At 46.3% G+C, this 17002-nt stretch overlaps 1 protein-coding gene and 1 long non-coding RNA gene across 3 annotated transcripts in view; one reads left to right on the top strand and one right to left on the bottom strand.

Moving 5' to 3' along the window:
- Window positions 1–17002, bottom strand: part of LIMK1 (LIM domain kinase 1) — a 255805-nt gene that overhangs the window by 97473 nt on the left and 141330 nt on the right. The gene's annotated exons all lie outside the window — the stretch shown is intronic.
- The window catches only part of LOC135050061 (uncharacterized), a 46854-nt gene continuing 42758 nt past the window's right edge, over window positions 12907–17002 (top strand). The window contains exon 1 of the long non-coding RNA XR_010241536.1: window positions 12907–13006. This is a non-coding gene — a long non-coding RNA (uncharacterized LOC135050061). The remainder of the gene's footprint in view (window positions 13007–17002) is intronic.

A 17002-nucleotide genomic window follows, 5' to 3' on the forward strand; every position in this document is an offset into this window, starting at 1 on the left:
AGACATTAAAGCTAAAACATTGCTGCTTATTAACTTCTCTTGGTCATAGACTTGGGATTTGGAATGAGCTTTCATAGAGATATGGCAACATACAGTAGGTAACTTCTAAATGATCTGTTTGCTAATATACTTGTAATCTTTCTGTATGTGCTAGTTAGCATCTGAATGCTGCATTATAAACTAGATGGTTAAAAAAATGTCCCCTTCATGAAGATTGATAGTGCAATTATAAAAACTGTTTTTACATGCAGTGTGTTGCGTATTGCAGACTGTTAATGTTTCTGATGTAGTTTTCAAAATATTTTTTTGAATGTTACGTCTTTCTGGGTACTGTGTTTCAAAAAAATCAACAAATGTTATACTGGGGTCTTTAAGTCACCCTACCTATTCTACACCCATATAACTATTGTACACCCATGCAGCAGTTCTTTTAGGTGGAGGTGATGATCCTGACCAGATGAATTTACTACGGAGGCTGACTTTTTAAGATGCTTTTTGTACAACCGCTTTTGAGAATGTGTAACCTGTTTTATTGATAATATAACTTGATCTATTGGAAGCTCTGCTATTTTATGCAGGTGTTCCCTCTCTAGTAATTGGGAGCGCCATCTAGAATCAAATAAATGGTTCATTTGTGTATTTATGAGGTTATATATCCAGCACTCACATTACCCTTTATATGTCACTCCATATAGAGGATTGCAGGAAGTTAACAGACGCCCGTTACCCAGCAGTGCACTCATGCAGAACTGGAGATGGACGGCATGAATGTTTAATGCTAAATCAGTATGGTGAATTTTCACTTGCCCAACTGAGACAGAGACACATGAAGACTTATCTGTGTACACTTTAGAAATGCAGGTTTGCAGTTGTGCTTATTCCACTACAGAAATAAAATGGTGTATTACAGTAAGAACACAGTTTTAGTCTAATAATGTCAAATAATAAACACTGTCATTTCAGTCACATCCGGCCATGTCACTAGAGAGAAGCAAAGCGGCTGTAACATTTTGCATAAATTGATTTGTGCAGCTCATTTTGCAGAGGAGTGACATTTCAGCAATTAACTCTGCTTTTGTTGCCCTTTCATGCACTATGGGGGTCATTCAGACCTTATCGCTGGGCTGCGTTTTTTGCTGCCTTGCGATCAGATAGTCGCCGCCTACAGGGGGAGGGTTAAATAGCTGTGCAAGTGTGCGATCGCATGTGTAGCAGAGCTGCACAAACTGATATTTTGCAGTCTCTGAGTAGCCCAGGACTTACTCTTCCTGTGCAATAGAATCTTGAGGATCGGGGCCGGAGCTGACGTCAGACACCCTCTCTGAAAATGCCCGAGCCCGCCAGCGTTTTCCCGGACACTCTCTGAAAATGGTCTGTTGCCGCCCACAGACGGGCTCTTCCTGTCAATCTACTTGCGAACGCCCGTGTGTTCGGATTTTTTGCACCATCCCATCGCTAGGCGCCGATGCCTGTTGCTGTTGTGCGACGCGCCTGTGCATTGCAGTGCATACGCATGCACAGTAAGGACCTGATCACACGCTGTGCGAAAACGCACAGCAGCGATCAGGTCTGAATGACCCCCTATATTTCTAAATTTGCATCTCAAAGAGTTCATGAGTCTATGGGGTCAATTTGCTAAAGCTTCTAAAAATAGAAAGTGTTGACGTTACCCATAGCAAACAATCAGATTCTGTCTATCATTTCTCTATTGCATCCTAGAAAATGACAGACATAATCTGATTGGTTGCTATGGGCAATGCAACATCACCACTTTTTAATTTTAGAAGCGTTAAAAAAAATATACCCCATTAAATTGAGCTTATGGTATATGGGATACATGGGCCTATTTATTAGACCTAAAACCAGATATCATTAAACGCTAGAATCTATGGGGAGAGCATCACTGGAGACTTTACCCTGGCAGGCTACATGCTGCTCCCTTCCCGACACTGGTGGCCGCGTATGTCCGGTGACAAAGCAGGGATAGAACCTGGGAAAAAAAAGTTATAGTGATGATTGGCAGCCACCAGCTCTGGTTTTGCCTGTCACATGGGCCATAAACAATCTGATTTGGTCCTAGACCACCAATCTGTTGTGGCATCCGTGCAAGTTCCTCACGGCAACCAGTTTGGGAACCACTTCTGTAGGGGGGCAAATTGCAAAGGGTCTTAAATGATAATAATCCTATAAACAGCTGTTTTTCTTTTTCTTTTAACAATGACTATTCATTACCTATGTCTGCAAACGTATACTAAAATAATAGTCAGGACAGCCTTTCTATCACACTCAGCCCAGATTGATGGCCCATGCTTCCTCAGAAAAAGGCCAGCACTTACAGTGAGTGGCAGAGGCTGTGTTTGGGATACGGCCAGGCTGGAGATGTACTGTGCACAATGAGGTGGGGAGCACGGCTCTCTAAAAACAATATCTAGACTGCTGACTGCATGAAAATAAAAGCGCACTACGCACCAACAATATGTTTCCCACAGCACAGCATTAATATCCAAAAGTGACCTTGTGCTAAAATAATCTGTCTGCACCAACAGATTTTTGGGGGAGGGAGGAATGGTCACTGTATTTAAAAATCTGACAAAACGTCTCAGCCTGAGCGAGGCTCATATCTAAAATGCTATTACACGAGGTACTGCCCGACAACGCCTTCGGCCATAGAGGATCAGTATTGTATGACGATGAAGAGAAGGTAAAAGGAGCCAAACGGAAAAATACGTATATGAAGCATAGTTGCCTACCCTCCCTCATTCTGCAGGAGACTCCCTGAAATAGTAGCAATCTCCCTCACTCCCTGAATAGACCAGCAATCTCCCTGATTTTACTTTACATTCTTGGGGTAAAACAATTAATCAGAGATACATACATTCAAATGAGTTCATCAGCGCCATTTCCCTGCATTGTTATAAGGCACAATGATCCCTATGGCTACATGCATTCTAAATAAGATTTCTCTTGGCCACTTACAGTATATGGAAGCTCTTCTAAAACAATTTACACGAACAATTTCTGAAAAATATGAGTCTTGTCTTCAACAAGTAGATCTTACAAACTTTGGGGCTCATTTACATTTGGATGTAAGTCATTTTCATGACACGCCCCTCAGATGTAGCAGTGCACATTCGCGCTGACAGGCTTACTTTCACAATCTCCCTGAAATGCTTTTTCAAAAGTAGGCAAGTATGATATGAAGACTTTATAGTTATTGCCTCAGGAATTCCTCTCTCACTATAATGTTTAGCAGTGCTCCTTGCAGTGCACATGCTTGGAGTAAACACTTGCTGGTGCATGTTTGTGTGTGTATGTTATAATCTCCGAGCAACATAATTTACTAGTTTATTTTGTTTCTGGCCTTGGGTACTTACTAGTAAGAGGCTATCATGGAAGAGATCCAAACCTGTACTTAGGAATTGTGGTGTAATCTAATATATATGTATAAACTGTAGAGTGAGAAAAAATAAGATTTTACTCACCGGTAAATCTATTTCTCGTAGTCCGTAGTGGATGCTGGGGACTCCGTAAGGACCATGGGGAATAGACGGCTCCGCAGGAGACTGGGCACACTAAAAGAAAGATTTGGTACTACCTGGTGTGCACTGGCTCCTCCCTCTATGCCCCTCCTCCAGACCTCAGTTAGGATACTGTGCCCGGAAGAGCTGACACAATAAGGAAGGATTTTGAATCCCGGGTAAGACTCATACCAGCCACACCAATCACACCGTATAACTCGTGATATTTAACCCAGTTAACAGTATGAAATACAACTGAGCCTCTCAACAGATGGCTCAACAATAACCCTTTAGTTAGGCAATAACTATATAGAAGTATTGCAGACAATCCGCACTTGGGATGGGCGCCCAGCATCCACTACGGACTACGAGAAATAGATTTACCGGTGAGTAAAATCTTATTTTCTCTGACGTCCTAGTGGATGCTGGCGACTCCGTAAGGACCATGGGGATTATACCAAAGCACCCAAACGGGCGGGAGAGTGCGGATGACTCTGCAGCACCGAATGAGAGAACTCAAGGTCCTCCTCAGCCAGGGTATCAAATTTGTAGAATTTAGCAAACGTGTTTGCCCCTGACCAAGTAGCAGCTCGGCAAAGTTGTAAAGCCGAGACCCCTCGGGCAGCCGCCCAAGATGAGCCCACCTTCCTCGTGGAATGGGCTTTCACTGATTTAGGATGCGGCAATCCAGCCGCAGAATGCGCCAGCTGAATTGTGCTACAAATCCAGCGAGCAATAGTCTGCTTAGAAGCAGGAGCACCTATTTTGTTGGGTGCATACAGGATAAAAAGCGAGTCAGTTTTCCTGACTCCAGCCGTCCTGGAAACATAAAATTTTCAAGGCCCTGACTACGTCCAGTAACTTGGAATCCTCCAAGTCCTTAGTAGCCGCAGGCACTACAATAGGTTGGTTCAAGTGAAAAGCTGATACCACCTTAGGGAGAAACTGGGGACGAGTCCTCAATTCTGCCCTATCCATATGGAAAATCAGATAAGAGCTTTTACATGACAAAGCCGCCAATTCTGACACACGCCTGGCCGAAGCCAAGGCCAATAACATGACCACTTTCCACGTGAGATATTTGAGATCCACGGTTTTAAGTGGTTCAAACCAATGTGATTTTAGGAAACTCAACACCACATTGAGATCCCAAGGTGCCACAGGAGGCACAAAAGGGGGCTGAATATGAAGCACTCCCTTTACAAAAGTCTGAACTTCAGGCAGTGAAGCCAGTTCTTTCTGGAAGAAAATCGACAGAGCCGAAATCTGGACCTTAATGGAACCCAATTTTAGGCCCATAGTCACTCCTGACTGTAGGAAGTGCAGAAAACGACCCAGCTGAAATTCCTCTGTAGGGGCCTTCCTGGCCTCACACCACGCAACATATTTTCGCCAAATGCGGTGATAATGGTTTGCGGTTACTTTTTTCCTGGCTTTTATCAGCGTAGGAATGACTTCCTCCGGAATGCCCTTTTCCTTTAGGATCCAGAATTCAACCGCCATGCCGTCAAACGCAGCCGCGGGAAGTCTTGGAACAGACAGGGCCCCTGCTGTAGCAGATCCTGTCTGAGCGGTAGAGGCCATGGGTCCTCTGATATCATTTCTTGAAGCTCTGGTTACCAAGCTCTTCTTGGCCAATCCGGAACCACGAGTATCGTTCTTAATCCTCGCCTTCTTATTATTCTCAGTACCTTTGGTATGAGAGGCAGAGAAGGGAACACATAAACCAACTGGTACACCCACGGTGTCACTAGAGCGTCCACAGCTATCGCCTGAGGGTCCCTTGACCTGGCGCAATATCTCTTTAGCTTTTTGTTGAGGCGGGACGCCATCATGTCCACCTGTGGCCTTTCCCAACGGTTTACTAACAGTTTGAAGACTTCTGGATGAAGTCCCCACTCTCCCGGGTGTTGGTCGTGTCTGCTGAGGAAGTCTGCTTCCCAGTTATCCACTCCAGGAATGAACACTGCTGACAGTGCTAAGACGTGATTTTCCGCCCATCGGAGAATCCTTGTGGCTTCTGCCACGCCATCCTGCTTCTTGTGCCGCCCTGTCGGTTTACATGGGCGACTGCCGTGATGTTGTCTGATTGGATCAGTACCGGCTGGTTTTGAAGCAGGGGTCTTGCCTGACTTAGGGCATTGTAAATGGCCCTCAGTTCCAGAATATTTATGTGTAGGGACGACTCCTGACTTGACCAAAGTCCTTGGAAATTTCTTCCCTGTGTGACTGCCCCCCAGCCTCGAAGGCTGGCATCCGTGGTCACCAGGACCCAGTCCTGTATGCCGAATCTGCGGCCCTCTAGAAGATGAGCACTCTGCAGCCACCACAGCAGAGACACCCTGGTCCTTGGAGACAGGGTTATCAGCCGATGCATCTGAAGATGCGATCCCGTCCAAGAGGTCCCACTGAAAAGTTCTTGCATGGAACCTGCCGAATGGAATTGCTTCGTAGGAAGCTACCAATTTTCCCAGGACTCGCGTGCAGTGATGCACCGACACCTGTTTTGGTTTCAGGAGGCCTCTGACTAGAGATGACAGCTCCTTGGCTTTCTCCTGCGGGAGAAACACTTTTTTCTGTTCTGTGTCCAGAACCATCCCCAGGAACAGTAGATGCGTCGTAGGAACCAGCTGCGACTTTGGAATATTCAGAATCCAGCCGTGCTGTTGTAGCACTTCCCGAGATAGTGTTACTCTGACAAACAACTGCTCCCTGGACCTCGCCTTTATAAGGAGATTGTCCAAGTACTGGATTGTTCTTTCGGCCATTACCTTGGTAAATACCCTCGGTGACGGGGACAGACCAACGGCAACGTATGGAATTGGTAATGACAATCCTGTACCACAATTTTGAGGTACTCCTGGTGAGGAGGGTAAATAGGGACATGCAGGTAAGCATCCTTGATGTTTTTGGAATAGTAACCCCGGCCTTGTTGAAGGAGGGGTACCTTGATTTCACCTGCTGGAAGTACAGCTTGTGAATTGCCGCCAGTACTAACTCCCTATATCCGAGGGCAGCAGGCAAGGCTGATGTGAGGTAACGGCGAGGGGGAGTCGCCTCGAACTCCAGGTTGTATCCCTGTGATACTACTTGCAGAACCCAGTGATTCACCTGTGGGCAAGCCCACTGGTCCCTGAAGTTCCCGAGACGCGCCCCCACCGCACCTGTCTGTGGAGCCCCAGCGTCATGCTGTGGACTCAGAGGAAGCGGGGGAAGATTTTTGATCCTGGGAACTGGCTGTCTGTGCAGCTTTTTCCTTCTTCCCTTGTGCAGAAAAGAAGCGCCTTAGGCCCCCTTGCTTTTCTGAAGCCGAAAGGACTGTACCCGATAATACAGTGCTTCCTTAGGGTGTGAGGAAACCTGAGGTAGAAATTTTTCTTCCCAGCTGTTGCTGTGGATACGAGGTCCCAGAGACCATCCCCAAACAATTCCTCACCCTTATAAGGCAGAATCTCCATGTGCCTTTTAAAGTCAGCATCACCTGTTCACTGCCGGGTCTCTAATACCCTCCTGGCAGAATGGACCTTGCATTAATTCTGGACGCCAGCCGGCAAATATCCCTCTGTGCATCCCTCATATATAAGACTACGTCTTTAATATGCTCTATGTTAGCACCATATTCTCCCTGTCTAGGGTATTAATATTATCTGACAGGGTATCAGACCCTGCTGCAGCAGCACTATTCATGCTGAGGCAATTGCAGGTCTCAGTATAATACCTGAGTGTGTATATACAGACTTCAGGATAGCCTCCTGCTTTTTATCAGCAGGCTCCTTCAAAGTGGCCGTATCCTAAGACGGCAGTGCCACCTTTTATGACAAACGTGTGAGCGCCTTATCCACCCTTGGGGATATCTCCCAACGTGACCTATCCTCTGGCGGGAAAGGGTACGCCAGCAGTAATTTTTTATCGGGGGAACCCACGCTTCTTCACACACTTCATTCACTCATCTGATGGGGGAACAAAACACCGGCTGCTTTTTCTCCCCAAACATAAAACCCCTTTTATGTGGTACTTGGGTTAATGTCAGAAATGTGTAACACAATTTTTATTGCAGAGATCATGCAATGGATGTTCCTAGTGGATTGTGTATATGTCTCAACCTCGTCGACACTGGAGTCAGACTCCGTGTCGACATCTGTGTCTGCCATCTGAGGTAACGGGCGTTTTTTGAGCCCCTGATGGCCTTTGAGACGCCTGGGCAGGCGCGGGCTGAGAAGCCGGCTGTCCCACAGCTGTTACGTCATCCAGCCTTTTATGTAAGGAGTTGACACTGTCGGTTAATACCTTCCACCTATCCATCCACTCTGGTGTCGGCCCCACAGGGGGCGACATCACATTTATCGGCATCTGCTCCGCCTCCACATAAGTCTCCTCATCAAACATGTCGACACAGCCGTACCGACACACCGCACACACACAGGGAATGCTCTGACTGAGGACAGGACCCCACACAGCCCTTTGGGGAGACAGAGAGAGAGTATGCCAGCACACACCAGAGCGCTATATAATGTAGGGATTAACACTATCACTGAGTGAATTTTCCCCAATAGCTGCTTGTATAAACAATATTGCGCCTAAATTTAGTGCCCCCCCCTCTCTTTTTAACCCTTTGAGCCTGAAAACTACAGGGGAGAGTCTGGGGAGCTGTCTTCCAGCTGCACTGTGAAGAGAAAATGGCGCCCAGTGTGCTGAGGGAGATAGCTCCGCCCCTTTTTCCGCTGACTTTTCTCCCGCTTTTTTATGGATTCTGGCAGGGGTAATTATCACATATATAGCCTCTGGGGCTATATATTGTGATTATTTTGCCAGCCAAGGTGTTTTTATTGCTGCTCTGGGCGCCCCCCCCCCAGCGCCCTGCACCCTCAGTGACCGGAGTGTGAAGTGTGTATGAGGAGCAATGGCGCACAGCTGCAGTGCTGTGCGCTACCTTGGTGAAGACTGAAGTCTTCTGCCGCCGATTTTCCGGACCATCTTCATGCTTCTGGCTCTGTAAGGGGGACGGCGGCGCGGCTCCGGGAACGAACACCAAGGACGGGTCCTGCGGTCGATCCCTCTGGAGCTAATGGTGTCCAGTAGCCTAAGAAGCCCAAGCTAGCTGCAAGCAGGTAGGTTCGCTTCTTCTCCCCTTAGTCCCTCGTTGCAATGAGCCTGTTGCCAGCAGGTCTCACTGTAAAATAAAAAACCTAACATATACTTTCTTTCTAGGAGCTCAGGAGAGCCCCTAGTGTGCATCCAGCTCGGCCGGGCACAGAAATCTAACTGAGGTCTGGAGGAGGGGCATAGAGGGAGGAGCCAGTGCACACCAGGTAGTACCAAATCTTTCTTTTAGTGTGCCCAGTCTCCTGCGGAGCCGTCTATTCCCCATGGTCCTTACGGAGTCCCCAGCATCCACTAGGACGTCAGAGAAAAAGGAATATGGTTTCCCCCAGCACCCTGAATGATAACAGTAACCATATGACTTTTTTTCTTGCTCAGAAATACCTCTCCCTTTCGAGCACCTGAATGATATCACTAAGCTAATTGAGCATCTACCAATATATATGTCTATAAACTGTAGTGATCAGAAAAGGACGCCCATGGAGGCTTTAATCTGTTACTCTATACAAGACACAGGCAACCAGTGGCTGAACTACAAGTCCCAGCATTCCCTGCCAGCCAGTCTACTTTTTACAGACCTTGGGCTAAATGTAATAGCTTGTGAGTTGCCGTAGGTGTGGGACTTTGTGCGTCTTTTTAAAGCAGCAATCATTTACAAGCCAAAGTCCTGCACCTCTGGCAACTTGCAGGCTATCACAATTAGCCCATAGGGTCCTGGTGCAGAGTTGAACATAAACAAAGAGCTCTTTGCTCAAACAAAGTACTTTCCTAATCAACATAATGTATATACTGAATGAAGAGTTTCAGCCATCTCGTGATGCATCGACATCCGTGTGTGCCCTTGGTTTGCCATCAGATATCACCGTGGTCGTAAATGAGGGGGTAATTCTGAGTTTATCGCAGCAGGAAATTTTTTAGCAGTTGGGCAAAACCATGTGCACTGCAGGGGAGGCAGATGTAACATGTGCAGAGAGAGTTAGATTTGGGTGTGGTGAGTTCAAGCTGCAATCTAAATTGCAGTGTAAAAATAAAGCAGCCAGTATTTACCCTGCACAGAAACAAAATAACTCACCCTAATCTAACTCTCTCTGCAAATGTTATATCTGCTCCCCCCCCCCCTTCAGTGCACATGGTTTTGCCCAACTGCTAAAAAATTTCCTGCTGCGATCAACTTGGAATTACCCCCTGAATGCATACTGCTCTGCCTTACACATTTCTGAGCATGTACAGTGCAAGTTCATGCAACTTACGCTCAGCAGATACATACAGTACCTGAAATACTATTAGTCTTATGCAAATCTGCTGCCTCAGCATTAGAATTGCCTCAACTCCAGCCTTATGCCTGTCAGTATGTTTTCAAAGATACTTTAAGCAATTAAATACTTACTATTTTTATTGCTGCACATGTACAGAATACGAGCTGAAAGAACAATATGCCATCTGGAGTGAAAACTGCTCTTGCTGAGACTATATAAATATAAGATCCCTCACATACAGTATATACAATAGCTGCTGCTGCACATATACAGATACATATGGGAGAATGTGCCTAGAGGGGATGCAGCCAGCATTACGACGATCACAATGCCAACATTTATAACACTGATAGTACAATGTAGACAGTTTCTGAAATGTCCACATCTGCAGAATGAAGACTTATTCACAATATCAACATCATAAATGTTGACAAGTGAAATGCTGACATTTGGTGAAATACAGACACTAGGTTTAGGGTTCAGCTGTGGGTCAGGTTTGGAGTTAAGTTTGGGCTTAGGGTTAGGTTTAGGCTTACATCTCCAACCACCAGAACAGCTGCTTTGTAACACACCGTTTGTGAACATTGATAACCTGTCGACATTTCATCAGTGTCGACATTCTTAATCAGGGCCGTAACTAGGAGTTTGTGAATGGTGCCATCGGCCAGGGCCACTGCCTCTGAATATCAGGGTGTCTGGAACAGTCCTTTCAGCCAGTATCGATGCTGCAGTGCCACCCAGCACATCCTTAGCATGCTCCAACACATACCTGCAGCCTGTACAGCGGCACATAGGGTCCTGAGGAGGCTCCAGGAAATACCATATTTCCCGATGGTGGCAAACTGGAATAATGCATTCAGACACTGGGGATAGCACAGGGCGCACTAATGACATGCTATGGAACTGTGCTCAATGTTGACATAGTCAGTGGCTACACAATGAACATGTCAACATCTTACATGTTCATGTTGACATTATGGATATGTCCTGCTCATGCTGACATTCTATTTGTCTAAAAAAATATATATAGAATCCACCTAATGATCAGTTAATATCTATTGATCTATAGCCATGGAATGTTTATACTGTAAATCCTTCTACCACAACTTGGAACCATCATCTTTTGGAAGGTACTCAGCCCCCAACTCCCACTGATAGTCAATTCTCCCGTCACTGCTGGAAGAATTTTGAATCTCAGTGGTTGGATAACAAAAATGTGGAAAGGAGACAGAAAATTATTATTTATCACCCAGTCCTAGACATTGAAACGCAACCATTGTGCTACTTTGGGCATGGGTATCTCCTGCATAAAGCTGCACTACAAGTATAGTCCTGTGTGACCAGCTCCCTAGAGGCACATTTTTCTAACTGGGGGATGATGGGTAATAGAGGGGGAGGAGCTTCACACTTCTAAATTATCATATGTGCCAGCTCCCACTAACCACTCCTCTATACCCCAGTGTAAGCCTTCCAGTGTCCCCTAGTAAATGAAAGAGAAATGGGGTATTACTGTTTCTCTTAGAGCCCAAACAAAAATAAAAGTGAATGTGAGTGAAAGGACCAATAATCTACCATCCTTCTTCATGGGATTTTGTCTAAGATCAAGTTTAGCTTGTGTTTTTGTCATACGTGCCTACCTAGTCTCAGCCTTTTACGTGGCCAATACTGCCTTAGTCAATGACAGAAGGGTGGTTGTTTGAAGCCTGAGGTGCCATTGCCCCTGGAGGACAGTATCTGGAGGTGATTGGCAATGCATGGTGGAGGGTTGGGAAACCTTCACAGGGAGCAGAGTAAGACACAAGAGCACTATGTCATAATTTCCAGCAACGTCTTACCTTGCGTGTCTGTGTTCACATTTGTATTTTGAGATATTTGGTTGTGACCCCTATGGAAATCCGGGATGCGGTCAACATCCCGCTGGACGGGACCCCGGCGGTCGAAATACCGACGCCGGAATCTCGACCGCCACAATCCCGACATATTCTCCCTCCGTGGGTGTCCACGACACCCATAGAGGGAGAATATAATAGTGTGCCGAGCGTAGCGAGGCACCGTGCCCGCAGCGTGGCGAGCCCGCAAGGGGCTGCGTTCCGCTCGCCACCCCTGTCGGGATTGTGTGGTCGGGATTCCGGCGTCGGGATTTCGACCGCCGGGATCCCGTCCAGCGGGATTATGTACTGATCCCGGAAATCCCTCTCTCCAAGTAATTGGAGGCTCCTTCCATGGGGAGAGCTAAAGACCCAGTTCCAAGGGAACATTTGGATCAATTCCTGGAGAAAGGGACCAACAGCACTGTAGCGGAGGTGGGCCTGAAGATCTTTGCCCACTATGGGACTAGTGGCTCCAGGGGATGGAAATGTCAAGAGGCACTAACTTCAACAGAGGGAGGGGCTGCATAGTCCCTGATCCGCAAAAAGCTTTTTTACTCTGGTGCATGGGAAGAAACTGGGCCTCATCTCCAGTGGGAAAGGTCCAAATACACAAGACCATGTGCACAATGAAGGGTGATATAAAGCACGCCCCTCTGGTTTCAATAAATAATAAAAAAAATGTCCCACTATCATCCTGCATTATGCAGGCTGCGTAAACCCCTGGACCTCTCCCCAATTTTAAGGTGGCCAGCAGAATATACAGGTTATGCATTAAAAAATTCCCATGACTTATCCATCCTGGTTAGGAAACAGAAACACAGCACCAAAGAGTGTCACTGAATTTGGAACCTGAAGCCTGATGATCCTTAAAAACGTGATCTACCCAAATCCTAACTTAGGTTGCAGTCTGCAGTCGTCACATATGCTGTCATCTTATCGGCCAGTTTCAACATATTCTGCCATTTATAACCTAGAGCACATTCTTTTACATTTTTCTATATTTTTGGCTATTTTGATACTAATCCTACAGATGAATTGTATTAATCAGTATATGTGAGTACATGGATTAAACATGGTTTAAACACAACCAGCTGGTTTGGATGAATTATATGGAAACATAATCACAATATTTGAAGGAATTTGTCTTTATACAATAGATCTCTGTGGATAATTGTGAAAAGAAAATGCTTAGATGGAATAACCAGCTCATAAATGCATTGAATTCAATGGTAGAGGACGCCATCCACAATACGCGATAACAGTAAGTGATGACAGATTATGTGGATGCTCTTAGCCTCTGAATGATATTTTTGGGGATATTATAAAGAATTAATTTAGAATTAGGCTTTTTTTGTGGAATTTTATATCACATTTTGAAGGCTACAAATCAAGGGACCCTCCTAGTATGTACAGTATATCAGACAGAAAAACAAAATACTGCAGTTATGTCACTAATCCCTAACACACCTGTCAGCCCACCAGATACCAGCAACTTTGTCTCATAAAAAGTAATGCAGCAAACACCTCCACTTGATGGGGGTCATTCCGAGTTGATCGCTAGCTGCCGTTGTTCGCAGCGCAGCGATCAGGCAAAAAAGTGGCACTTCTGCACGTGCGTATGGGACGCAATGCGCACGCGCTACGTACTTTCACAACAAACGATGCAGTTTCACACAAGGTCTAGCGACGCTTTTCAGTCGCACTGCTGGCCGCTGAGTGATTGACAGGAAAGGGGCGTTTCTGGGAGGTAACTGACCGTTTTGAGGGAGTGTGCTAAAAAACGCAGGTGTGTCAGATACAAACGCAGGCGTGCATGGGAAAACTCGGGCGTGGCTGGCCGAACGCAGGGAGTGTTTGTGACGTCAAAACAGGAACTAAATAGTCTGAAGTGATCGCAAGCTAGGAGTAGGTCTGGAGCTACTCAGAAACAGCTCAAAAATATTTTGGTGCCATTCTGCGATCCTTTCGTTCACACTTCTGCTAAGCTAAGATACACTCCCAGAGGGCGGCGGCTTAGCATTATGCATGGCTGCTAAAAGCAGCTAGCGAGCGATCAACTCGGAATGAGGGCCGATGTGTGTACCTTCTCAATGAAAAAAGATACAAACATAAAACAAGCAATAAAGCAATCACATGTATACTAATAGATACTATAGAAAATACAGCACTGGAAATACAGAATATAAAACAGCTACAGCCCTAATGGCAGAGCCAGAAACTAAAGACAAATATTTGCTGAATTTCCTCTAACCCAGGCATTCTGACAACCTCTCTCTTGTGAAACGTTTCTGCCTAAAATCAGGGCCTGATTAAGGGTTCCAGCCGCCCTAGGCCTACACAGAAGTGGACGCTAACCCCCCCCTCCCCTTCCCAACCCCCCACCAATTTTGTAGCTCATATTCAGCCAAAAATCTGTAATTATGTGTCAAAATTACCAGATTCAATTATTGTTTGCTGATACAGATTGTATTTTTTTTATTCTATAGAAACATATACCATGCTCCCAGACCCCCCACTCCCCCAGACAATACCCCACCCCTTTTATATGCTTCAGAGCCCCTATAGTAATATGCTCCAGTCAGACCTCCCTATGCTCCCAGATGCCTTCCCCATGATAATATTGTTCCAGACAGTCACCAGTATATGATCCCAGGTCCTCCTCTCCCCCACTCCCATAATATGATGCACCAGACACCCCCCACTTCCCCAGCAGGGCCGCCATCAGAGGGTGCTGGGGGTACAGCTGTCCCGGGCCCAGCCTCTCTGACAGAGGGAGAAGGGCCTGGGATGTTCATGCAGCAACCTGCCCGCCGCCGCCGTTCCCGCTGTTCTGCCGCTGTCCTCCGACCCTCCAGCAGCTCTTTATTGAATAACTTCCCTCCCAAAATGGCCGCCGCCACAGAGGAGACAGTTATTCAAGATACTAGAGGAGACCTCTAGCATCTTGAATAACTGTCTACTCTGTGGCGGCGGCCATTTTGGGAGAGACGTTTTCAATACAGCTGCAGGAGGACAGAGGAGAGCAGCAGAACAGCGGGGATGGAGGCGGGCAGGCAGGCAGAGGCATCAGCATCCCGGGCCCTACGGACAGCGCACATGTATGTATGTATGTGTGTGTGTGTGTGTATAATACACACACACAGTGTTTACTGGTGCTATTCTACAGTGGGGTGGGGGGGCCCTGCCTATTTTGTCAGTCCCGGGCCCCGCAATTTCTGATGGCAGCCTTGTTCCCCAGTAATAATATTGTCCAGCTCCCCCTCTCCCAATAATATCTACCAGACCAGACAGCCCTCACCCTGGGTCCCCATAATAATAAAGTGCTACCTAAAGGACTGGAATCAGGACTGTGACACAGCCACCCTCGGACAGTCTCGGGACACACACACCAGGTCCGACAGGCAGTCAGCCTATTGGTTAATCAGGCCCTGTGAAAATGGCACCCTGATGGGCCTCTCAGCGTTCTGAAGTGGAATGCCTACTGCGCATGTGAGATTCTCTGTTATCGCGCAGCAGCATAAGCAGGACGGAGGTAGGCGGGGCCAGACGCTGCAGCTCAGGTAGTGCTCAGCAGCAATAATGACTGAATCAGTCATCGCTGCACTGCAGACTGTCTGCAGCAGTGAGTTGGAGAGTTGCACAGACAATTACGGTGCCAACGTTTGGCGCAGCCGCGCTGCTGCAGGATCGCACAGTACAAAAAAGAAGAAAAAAGAAAGAAACCAAATGAATCTATTGTGTCGGAGCTACGCTCCCCAAGGATCCAGCGCTCCTGGCTGAAGCCTGATCAGCCTATTGGTTGATCAGGCCCTGCTTAAAATGAAATGAAACTATGAGGAAGATTTTCTAAAGCTTCTAAAAATGAAAAGTGGTGATATTGGGCACATGATAAGAATGGACGCAGTATCTGATTTTGAGTCAACTACACATGCATCTTAATTTGAAAACATACTATGCACATGCACCACCTAATGCGTCCACAGTAGTTACATCTGTGTCGGATCTTGAACAAACGGAGACTAATGTCAAGTAGATGTTTCTGGGTGGGAACTAGACAGCGAGCATTATGATGCGTGGAGCAGCTGCGTCTGAGGGGAGTGTCATGGTAGCATCCTGGTGTATAGCCCGACTTTCTTGTTTGTTTTAAGTGGTGTTTGGACACATTTGGGACGCCTGTTTAAGACAAAGCTGTTGCACTCAATATGGGGCAACAAGTCCTAATGGTGGTGGTTGCCGTACGGACACGGCATGACCGGCTTAAAAAATTAACAGACAGACAGATAGCTTAATTAGCATATCATAGTGCGTGGACTACCGCGGCCAGAAACACAATGGGTTGTAGATGCATTTGACTCAGAATCATCCACTATGAGTGCATGGCAGCTGAGTTACTTATTATATCGCAAATAGGTGAATGACCCAATAAAAGTAATTTTAAAAAGCTGCAAATTATATTTTGTATGTCACAGGGCTATATTTGTACAAACATACGTACAGTGCATCCGGAAAGTATTCACAGCGCTTCACTTTTTCCACATTTTGTTATGTTACAGCCTTATTCCAAAATGGAATAAATTCATATTTTCCCTCAAAATTCTACACACAATACCCCATAATGACAATGTGAAAAAAGTTTTTTTGAGATTTTTGCTAATTTATTAAAAAGAGATCACATGTACATAAGTATTCACAGCCTTTGCCATAAAGCTCAAAATTGAGCTCAGGTGCATCCTGTTTCTACTGATCATCCTTAAGATGTTCCTACAGCTTAATTGGAGTCCACCTGTGGTAAATTCAGTTGATTGGACATGATTTGGAAAGGCACACTCTTATCTATATAAGGTCCCACAGGGACAGTGCATGTCTGAGCACAAACTAAGCAATGACCCTCATTCCGAGTTGATCGCTAGCTGCTTTCGGTCGCAGCGTGGCGATTAGGTGAAAAAGCGGCATTTCTGCACATGCGTACAGGCCGCAGTACGCACGCGCGAAGTACTTTCACACAAAACTATGCAGTTTTACACAAGGTCGAGCGACGCTTTTCTGTCGCTCTGCTGATCGGTGAGTGATTGACAGGAAGTGGGTGTTTCTGGGTGGTAACTGACCGTTTTCCGGGAGTGTGCTAAAAAACACAGGCATGTCAGGTACAAACGCAGGCGTGCCTTGGGAAACGGGGGAGTGGCTGGCCGAAGGCAGGGCGTATTTGTGACATCAAAGCAGGAACTAAACTGACTGAAGTGATCACAAGGTAGGAGTA

The sequence above is a fragment of the Pseudophryne corroboree genome, chromosome 2 (assembly GCF_028390025.1).
Source record: "Pseudophryne corroboree isolate aPseCor3 chromosome 2, aPseCor3.hap2, whole genome shotgun sequence".
NCBI classification, from domain to species: domain Eukaryota; kingdom Metazoa; phylum Chordata; class Amphibia; order Anura; family Myobatrachidae; genus Pseudophryne; species Pseudophryne corroboree.